The sequence below is a fragment of the Anser brachyrhynchus genome, assembly GCF_964034855.1.
Source record: "Anser brachyrhynchus genome assembly, chromosome: 3".
NCBI classification, from domain to species: domain Eukaryota; kingdom Metazoa; phylum Chordata; class Aves; order Anseriformes; family Anatidae; genus Anser; species Anser brachyrhynchus.
In genome coordinates this window covers 111,702,589-111,712,800 of record NC_137696.1, presented here as the reverse complement: position 1 = coordinate 111,712,800, position 10,212 = coordinate 111,702,589, and the positions used below count along the sequence as shown (strand labels likewise).

General features: G+C 37.3%; 1 long non-coding RNA gene across 2 annotated transcripts in view; it reads left to right on the top strand.

Annotated features, from left to right (window-relative positions):
• LOC308193457 overlaps positions 1–10,212 on the top strand; it is a 228,476-nt gene that overhangs the window by 159,856 nt on the left and 58,408 nt on the right. Inside the window, exon 1 of one of the 2 annotated variants that reach the window (XR_013949646.1) lies at positions 5,681–6,202. The exons of the other annotated variant lie outside the window; for it this stretch is intronic. This is a non-coding gene — a long non-coding RNA (uncharacterized lncRNA). Of the gene's footprint in view, positions 1–5,680; positions 6,203–10,212 lie in introns of those variants that run through there. 2 annotated transcript variants of the gene reach the window in all.

Here is a 10,212-nt window from a genome sequence, read left to right as displayed (position 1 = left end):
AGAGCCCAGTACAGGGGGACAATCACTTCCCTAGGCCTGCTGGCCACACTGCTTCTTATGCAAGCCAGGATGCTGTTGGCCTTCTTGGCCACCTGAGCACACTGCTGCCTCATATTCAGCCGACTATCAACCAGTACTCCCAGGTCCTTCTCTGCCAGGCAGCTTTACAACCACTCATCTCCCAGCCTGTAGCGCTGCTTGGGGTTGTTGCGCCCCAGGTGCAGGACCCGGCACTTGGCCTTGTTGAACTTCATACAGTTGGCCTCAGCCCATCGGTCCAGCCCATCCAGATCCTCCTGCAGAGCCTTCTTACCCTCGAGCAGATCGACACACGCACCTTAACTTGGTGTCGTCTGCAAACTTACTGAGGGTGCACTCGATCCCCTCATCCAGATCATCAATAAAGGTATTACAGAGAACTGGCCCCAGTACTGAGCCCATTGCAGACTAGGAAAAGTGCTGACTGGCTCAAGCAATGACTAAATCACCACGAGAGGGTGACTGAACTTTAAAAAATAATAAAACATTCAATTCTGTTTATCAGAAACCAATAGAATGTCAGAGAATCCATTGTTTGTTTGTTTTTTCCTAAGCCCTAACCTATAGAAATAGTATTAATTTTATTTATTTATTTATTTTTCCAGAAAGGTTGCAACAGAAGAAGACCAGATCCCAAATGAAACTATGAGTCCCAAGTAGTTGACAAAATTTACAGTATAAAATTAATTTCTCTAAACCCAATAGGCCAGGATAGTCAAGAAATACCATTAAATGAACTATGATAACTATTATTTTCAGAAGGACTAGCACTTGAGCTAGAGCCTACTTTCTCTTTGGATCGCCCCCTCAGATGAGTCACAGTGAAATTCTGTACCCTTTTCTGCAAATTAGACTGTTTTGGCTAGAACTAACTGGACACATATGTTGCCACCTGCTGCACGTTCTTTAGTCTGAAGTTTTACAACAGCTTGGTTTGTATCATTGAACAATTTGTTCATTAGAGAAGGTAGAAGTAGGGAAGGGAAGTGTATCCTTGATAGATTTCCAGCAATCCTATCCGGATCGGTTTGAGGCTGGCAGTTTACTGTAAAGTTGCTCCTAGGTTTACGGGTCAAACGTGTAGTTTCATTTCTGAATATACTTGTTTAGTCAGTGCTGGAAAGAGGTTACTTCACATGGTGACATTTAATTCAGGTTTTTAAACCAAACTCTAAATGTGCATGTGAAGATTTTTTCATATTCATTTGATTACTCATCTAGGTGTACAAATGGGTTTGTAATTGCACACAACTGTGGATTCATTAAATGCAAATTTAGAAAAACTAGGTGAAAATTCAGTTTCTTTCATTTGCTGGAGTGATTACTTCCAGTATTTTGGATGGAACAGCAACAGTCCTTTTTTTCTTTCTAACATATTTTGTCACTTGTCATCCTTCCTGTTATCTTTCTCATAAACACACACACACACATGCTGTTCCCAGACCTTATCCATTCAAGCCAAGCAGAAATAATCACAGTCAGATTAAGAATATTACATCGTTGTGATGGCACCTCTGTGAAATTTCATTCACCTTAACAGAACAATTTCTCATCCATGGCTTCAGTCAGAATCAGTCACATAGTGAAAGTCTGATCTGTCGCATCTGCATGAATAGAGACTATCTGTTTGGTTTGCTATGGTTGTGTGCTCACATTATTCACTATCCATGAACACTCTCAAGTACATAACGTATTTGTTATGCCAAAAAGATGTAGGGTTTTTAACATTCATGATGATTTCTTTGGCCCCCACTATTATTTATAAGGAAAGTCATATCATAGTGTCATGCTCCATTATTAGCTTTACAGTTACAGTGTTTCAGTTATCCACTCACAGAATGATCATCACAAAACAAACAAAAACAAACAAACAGAAAAGTAGAAAGCTAGGCAGAAAGTTCACATATGAACCATGCCCTTAAAATGAGTAATCTATAGTTTTCATATACTTATGAATAATAAATGCACAAGTAGAAAGAAATCAGTCTGGACTTGTATGTGATAGGAATAGGTGACGGCCTACATATAAAAATGTATATCCTTAATGTTACATTAAGGAAAGTAGATTGCAGGCCTTTAGTTCTCATATTTGATTATTGAATTATACATGAGCTTATCTAGAGAGTTCTAAAAGAAATTTTTGTGTGTAAATATTCATTAAGTTTGCTCCCTTATGTAAGCTTGAAGCCCCAGCTTTTAATGACTGTTGTTTTGAAACAGTTTGATCAGTTTGCCTTGCAGTTCCTCCCATCATCATGTGAGATTTACTTCTGCACTTACAATTCTCTGTGCCTAACAAAGATAAACCTTTGCAACATTGGGTAGTCAGTAAAAATTAATCCCTTTAGAGACCGTCCAAACTGAAGACTGCTGTGGGCCACTACAAGACATGCAGTGATGAGCTTAAGTGCCTTCAACTAAATACAAACTCTCATCTCATACTTCTTTAGGCAACTTCATTTCTGCTTCAGCTGGGAAATATCTTTTCCACACTTTACCTCCCTTTCTCTTGTCTTGCTCTTATTCTAGGTCCAGAAAGTAATGGGAAGATCAGGGTAGGAAGAATACATGGAAAGGGTAAGTCAGGGAGAAATGAGGCCTACCCAGAGATGATGTGGAGTTGAAGTGTGATTTCCAACCTTGGAAATCCTCAAAAGCTGCCTGGACATAGTCCTTGGCAACATACTCTGAGTGTCCCTGCTTGGGCAGGGTGATTAGACTAAGTAGCCTTCAGCAGCCCCTTCCAACTTCAACCATTCTATGAGGGAAAGGAAAGTTAAACAAAGCCCAAAGCCAAGTGATTTCAGTCAAGTAGGTGAAAGGGAGCCCAAACGACGCATCTCATCTTAATGAACAGCATATTTCCAGACATCTAGCTAAACAAATTTTGTGTAAGAATGGAGGAAGGAGGAAAAAGAGGCTGTAAAGAAATTTAAAGAAGTCTAAAATCATAACAATAGAAAATATTCTGCATACTTGTTGGTTTGGCAGAGTTCAGCAATTTAGAAAATAGCTTCTCTTTCCTAACTAATAAGCAGAGAAAATGCAAGTAAACTAAGAATTCAGATCCCAGCCAAAGATAAATGTTTCCTGACTGATTTTTGAGACAGTTGAACAGTTCTGAATATTAGATTAAAAAATTAAATATATATTTATTTACCATATTTTATTCTGGCAGTCTGCATCATACAAGAGCAGATCTATTTAACATTCATTCTTATATATATATATATTTTATTTATTTATTCCTAGCAACTGAATCTAGTAGTTTTGAGATGTTATTGTTGATTCCCAACATTAGACTTCTACAGAAATCAATAGACTTAGACCCATATAAATTGGTGCTTACTATGTCCACAAGGACTTAACCCTGAAGATTTTGTCCTATTTCTATAATTCATTAATCTAGTTTCATTGATGTAAGAAACAAAATATTAAAATTAGGGGAAAAAAAAGATACAAATAGAATTTTTCAAATCAGTATTTTTTATTACATCATCTGGAAAACAAATCTGTTTTCAAGCATCATTGGAGACTGCTGGAATAATTGTCCTCCATCAGTCCGGTCACCTCATTTTTCATACAAAAATGTTGTGAAACCTTCTGAAAAAGCAGAGCCCTGTAGTCATCACTGAGTAAATGTTTATTATCAAACATAAATCTCTTCCTGTGAAATACTTCATGGCCTCTCCTTATTAAGTGAAAAAGAAAAGTAAATTTAGAATCACTGGTGTCAGGTATAAAATGAAACAAAGAAAGTTAAAAATAATCATGATAAAAAGTTCTTTTGATTATATTTTTATTTAATCTGAGGATATCTCAGGCATGCTGCATTTCCAAGCTGCCACAGGTTTAACAACTATAAACAATATAAGGTTTTGCTTTGGGACTAGACAAACATGACTCTCCTCCCCCCAGAATTAACAAAGAATATCAATTAAAAAGTGGGGACTGTTCTGGGAAACTGAAATTACAACTCTCTAGAGGTCTGAAATGAAGAATAAGGAAATTGCTTTTTCCCTTTGGGCATGACCTTTTCCTTTGAATGGATTCCACAGAATAAAAAGAGGAATCATCTTTTATTTAAACAGGAAGCAACTGGAGGCAGTTTGGGGCTCTTGGGAATACTTAAACACATGCTGAGAAAGAAATTGAAAGCTATGACTATTTCAAGGACAGAACTTCAGTGATCTGTGCCTTTAACTTGATACCCAGCCCTCCTGACACCAAGAGCAAAAATAGAATTTATCCTTTCATCAATACATAGCATTAACAATGCAACTGCCTGTGATAATGGCTGAAAATAGAGACAGAGCAGTTGCAGGGGCCTTCTGGAAGGAGTGGACACTCCTGGTAGGTCCATTAGAAGTTGCATTAGGGTAATTTAATTCCTCCAGCCCCGCTCCATCCATTGCTCCTCCTTTCTTCCAAGTAAAAGTTTGTTGAATCAATAACCATTAAAGCAAATCAGCCTCAGTGGGAAAACGCCCTTGTATAAAGCATAGCCTGACTCACTGCAATCATTTCACATCCCTGTTCAAGCAAGAAAGTCACAGTTGGATCCTCAGCCAGCATGTACCCTATTTTCAAAGTAAAACCACAACCTCCAAGCAACACCAAGGAGCTGTGATACCCATAGAGAAAACTCAAGCCAGCTGAGATTTAAGTCAATGTTGCTTTGTGTTTGCTTCCATAAGAGGAAATGCAGTCCCTAATATGCTGAATTGCTCAGAAATCTGAAGATATTAATATAATAGTTTTACAGAGTATTAGAAAGAAAGATCCATTTCTCTCTGTTCTTTTCTTTCACTCAGGTTCCTGTAATCTCCTGTTTTGTTTGCAGCTAGATGTCTCTGGGTGATGTTTTTCATTTTTTTTTAATGACAGAATATCAGGTTGTGACTTTTTATGGCCTTCCAGAAGAACTGAGCCCTTTTATACCATGATGCATACTTTCATCAGTATTACCATACAACAGGATATTAAGGTCTAAATCAACTTTCATTCACTCAGTGCATTCAGGTGGTCAGAAAAGGATGGCCAGACATCCAACACAGCCCTGTGTGTTCTAATGAGTACAGGGGTCTGTCAAGACAAATGATGGTTCCAAGGGTGAAGATCTTCCATTGGGAGGCAAGAAAAAAGCCTTTTGGTGCAACCTGGGGACCTTACAAGACAGGACTTTGTGTAAGATCTGAATACACTGTAAGTGAATTGAATATACTCACAAGTCAACTAAAAGTCACTGCCTAAAAATTACTTTGGAAAATGTTCTCTGTTACAGCCAAATTAACAGTAAAAACTGTATGAATATACTTGTGCATGTGCTTACTATATGGAACTCAATGCAGTAACTGAAAATGAGTTTTCTCTGTGTATTTCCTTGCCTCTTCGTTTTTCACCATCTCTAAAGTACTATGGTATGTTAAGTGCTTATTTATTTTTTGTCACTAATTAACTCAGAAAAGAAAAAAAAAAGCCATGTGGCTTAATGTACAATAATGACTATGACATGATTTTCAAACTGTAATATGAAACACTGAAAATGTGTTATTCATGTAAGTAGAAAGATCACATACCTATTTAGAAATCTCCTGAAATGATGAATCTTCCAGTGCTGCTACCTATTTATAAACAGCTCAGGGTTATAAAGTACACTGACAAGTTGATGACCTAATATTCCATTATATTTTGACTTTATTTAATATGCATGGATTCTTTAATCGTAACAGCTCATATTGTATTACTTTATAGCATGTTCCAAATATAATAAATTTGCTAACTTTTGCAGATAAACCACAACAGTCACTAACAATTTTCTCTTATTTACTTTTCATTACAAATTACTCAGTTACCTCTAATGCTTATATTTTAGTCTTAAAGTAACAGGATAAAGGATAGGTTCATAACCACATTTTGATTGCATAGCACTGACTTTTTTTCTTGCTAAGAGCTCTGTAAGCACTAATGAAAGCATGAGACAGATGACAATGGATGGAAAGTATGAAAGCTTTGGTTTAATATGGCTCAAGGCTGGGAGGAATAATTGATGACAGGGAAATAAAATTGATGGAGACTGCTATTTTAAACAACGGTATGAATGGCAATAAGAAACAGAGGAGATGAACTGGAACTGGAGCAAGCTCAGACTGAGAAATGTCAGGTTGGTATGATTCTTAGAAACATTATGATAAGGTTTTAAGTATAGAGAGCTGATCTTTATTGCCATGTAAAGTGATATTAAACTTGGGCTGATTACTGGAATTTTCTAGTGCTAAGGGGAATGCTCTAGAACAGCTTGTTCCAGAGAGGAACAATTCACCCATGAATTCCTTGGGAACAGCATGAGGCTAAGTACTTGTAAATGATAAGATCGCAAATATGGCAAGATAAGATTATATGGTGCAATTTGTTAGGAGAGCTTGGACAAGGTGGTACAATGCAATCCTGCCTGCCTGTGTTAATCCATTGGGATGATCACACCCCAGTCTTCCATGGAATTCACACAGAACAACCAAGAGGTTGCAAAAGCCATCTCACACAAAAAAAAAAAAAAAAAAATCATCTTTTCTACACACAGAAGCCCTAGTCCTGCAGACAGACATGTTACTTTTATACTGCTATAAACATAGGAATGAGCTTATTAGATTCTAGGTGCTTAAAGTCAGTCCAAATAAATGTTACTGATTTCAACCAAAAAGTGTTTTTAATTTGCGCAACTGGGTTACAGACAAGGAGTTTATTTTTTGTGGGTTTGAAACATGTTTTTCTTTCAAAGTTTCCAGAGGAAGGTATACTTCTCTTACTCTCTCCTCAAGAAAAAAAACAAACAAACATAAAACTCTGATGCAAGAAGGCCTTGACAATTAATTAATTTCAGCAGTGGATGGAAATTTCTCATTTATTTAAATTAACTTCAAACCAGGAACACGCTCTTCTTCCAGGTGAAATATTCATATTTTTTCTTGGGCTAGACAGTGCTTTCTGCAGAACAAATGAAAATTTCCTCCATGCAAACTTGCATGTTTACTGAAATACATGGAAGTTGTCCATACGAGCTTTGCAGGTTCCAGTAACTGGTTGTTTTAGAGGTTCGAGGTTTCTCAGACCAGATTGCACCAGTGTTTTCTCACTGTACTAGTTTTGGTTTTGTTTTGTTTTGTCTGAACTGTTTCTCTTGATTTCAACTATGCTGCTATTTTTTAAACCATTGTGCTATAGTAGGGAAAAAAAAAAAAAGAGCAATCCTTTCTCATACATGAAAATTTCATTCTATAGCAACAAATTCACTTGGAATGAAATATAAATATGAAGTGCACTGAATGCATAAGAGTTGACAGTAAAAATTCTTATGATAACAAATTCTCCTTCTGCCCAGCCTTGTGCTGGATTTGGTTAAGTCAAATGCTCCAATCATCCCCTGAAGGCTGGCAGAGCAGTGCAAGAGAAGGGAGAGATATACAGGGTGACATCCTCAGGTGAGGTACATCCAGTGATTGAACTCATCCTTGCTGATTTACCACAGCCCAAAAGCCAGCCTGTTATTTTTAACTTTTATGTTTTACTGGAATTTCACCGTTTCTCTCACCTGCAGGCAGAGCATATGCAGGGCTGCCAGTTCTGCTCCCACACAGCCGCAAGCTGCTTCTGCCCCTATTCCAACCACCCATCCTACAACTTGCTGACAAACCTCCCTTAACTACAATAAGGCGACTGCCTACACATGTGCTGGCTGATTTGTTTCGTGCAGACCCAACATACCACCTCCACAATCACAGCAGCCTGTTTCAGTGATTAAAAGTGTGAAGGAACAGCAATGAACAGGGCTTGCATATGCATCACTGTTTGGTGGTAGAATGAACTTTATAAAGATTCTTGTTCTCTTCCCTACAATGCATGACTTCTTCAGAGATTTCCTTAGCAGAAGGTGAACAAACCACAGTTATAATAAAAGTTGCACCTCCTCCTACACAATGTAGGGTATTTTGCAACTAGAAAGGCTGCTTCAGAAGTTTGCTGTATAATAGAGTAGTACTTCAGTTATGCTGAGGGATTCTGCTGGAAGTTTCAGCACATGGGGATGACGCTGCTGCATGAAGGTCTACGTTATGTCTTTTTATTTTGTCTTTAAACATCCACATATCCTGCTTCAGACCAGCTTCCCATAGTCTTTCACCTGTGTGTGTAAAGCAGTCAACTTTCCAGGCAAATGTCAACCTGAACTGCCTTTGCTTTAATGTTAGGGTTGCTTATTCTTGGGAAAATGATAAATTTGTTTCTGCAGCAGTGGGATGACTGGTCAGAAGTCTTTCAGAACTCTGTTGAGCTTGTGTTCTTACAGAGCATCAGTCTTAATTCATTAACTATAACTCTTTTGAGACCCACTAAATGCTTTAAAAGAACTTGAGATGATTAACCAAAAGTGCAGGATCCACAAGTCCAAAAGTCCATGAGCCAAAGTCCATGAAGCATAGTGGAAATATTCTAACACCTAAACTATATAGAGATTTTAAGAACCTAGAGATCTAGATTGGAATAAGTGGGAGTTGCAAAACTGTTATCAGCTTAAGTTAGGCATCCAGGTGTTTCTCAGAACACTGAATTTCCCTTTCTTTGCTTTATCTGCCATGTCAGGTAGTTTATAAACACCTCCAAAATTCAAAAATCAAGTGGTTGAATCTGTTATTTAGCATGTTGGTCTTTGGATATAATTTGTTTCAGAGTTTCAGATTCACACCTCCATCTGGATTTAATCATTTTTCACGCTCGGGGAAACATTGATTTACAGAATGGTATATTTTTAATATTCTTTTAGGTGCAAACTTCACAAACAATATTGTGGATCCCTGCCTTGGGGCAATGAGTCATCAGAAGTGGCTGGAGGAGTGAAGTGATTACTTTGAAAAGCATATTTTTAACTACAGGAGGAAATAACTTTCATTATCATTAGACTGGCAAAGTACTTGAAGGTAATAGCTCCATCAGGCATTTTTTCCTAGTCCTTATGTCAGAAAATAATAATAAAAAATCCTTCTTTTTTTTTTTTTTTTCCAAAGCATTCTTCACAGCAATGGAAAATTAGATGTAAGAGCAAGTTTCAGACACTGAAAAAATAAAATAAATGTTGAAGAAAATAATAGGTGGATAAAAGAGAGCAGAAAAGAAAAAATCCCACAGGATACATTTATTTCAAGTGGGATTTTTTTCTGAGATCCTTTTGGACCACAAACACAAAGAAACACACTTAAAACATTCTAGTTTATACCAAAAGCAGAATAGTTTGAAATGATTTCAGATAAAGCTTGTACACCTATGATTTTGGGTAAGAAAGTGTTTTTAGTTATGTGCATAACCAAGAAGGGAAAGAATTTTACTGTTTTATTTGCTATAAGATCTAAACATACATAAATGAGGAGTACCTTTGTATGTGTTTTCTTTTTCAGTCTGCCACTTCAAACATCAGTAGCTGTGGCCATCTCTGACCATGAGCTCCATTTGATTTTGGATCAATTTCTGTATACAGGCAGTCCAACATTAATGTATTACTGGCTGTACAATAATGGGATCTGTCTAACCAACAACTTAAACTCAACATATCCTATACAGATTTGCCCTTGTAGAAAGAGTATGCACAATTTACCTTTCAAGCTTGTCAATGGGTAATGAATAATATTCATATACTTTATACATGAAAATCAGTATCCAGGGATGTGTTTGTCATACACACCCTAGCAATGTTTGGAGCTGGACTGAGTGCCCAAAGATCTTTTGAATCAGTTAACTGTAATCCAACTTGATTTACAAGGTTATCTGTAACCCAACTTGATTGAGTTGAAATGCAGGCTTTTGTTAACTTGTCAGCATAAATACAAGACAGCATTATGCATCCTTACACAGTCCAATTTAGCAGCCCTGCAGTAAAGGATGGTTTCTCTCTTAATTTTCATGCCTAATTTTTATGACATTTAGTCCCAAGCCTCTACTTTTAGGCAGCCTTCTCTGAGAAGCTGCAAAAATAGTTGCCAGTAACAAAGTAGGCCAAATCCTCTACATTAATTGCAGCTTCATCGCTCCATTTAGCAGCCACCATCTGCCAAGATCTGGCCAGAACTGGGGTGGTCCTCAGGCAGGATTTGCCGAAGTAGTGACAAAAAAGCTGAATTAGGTTTCCTT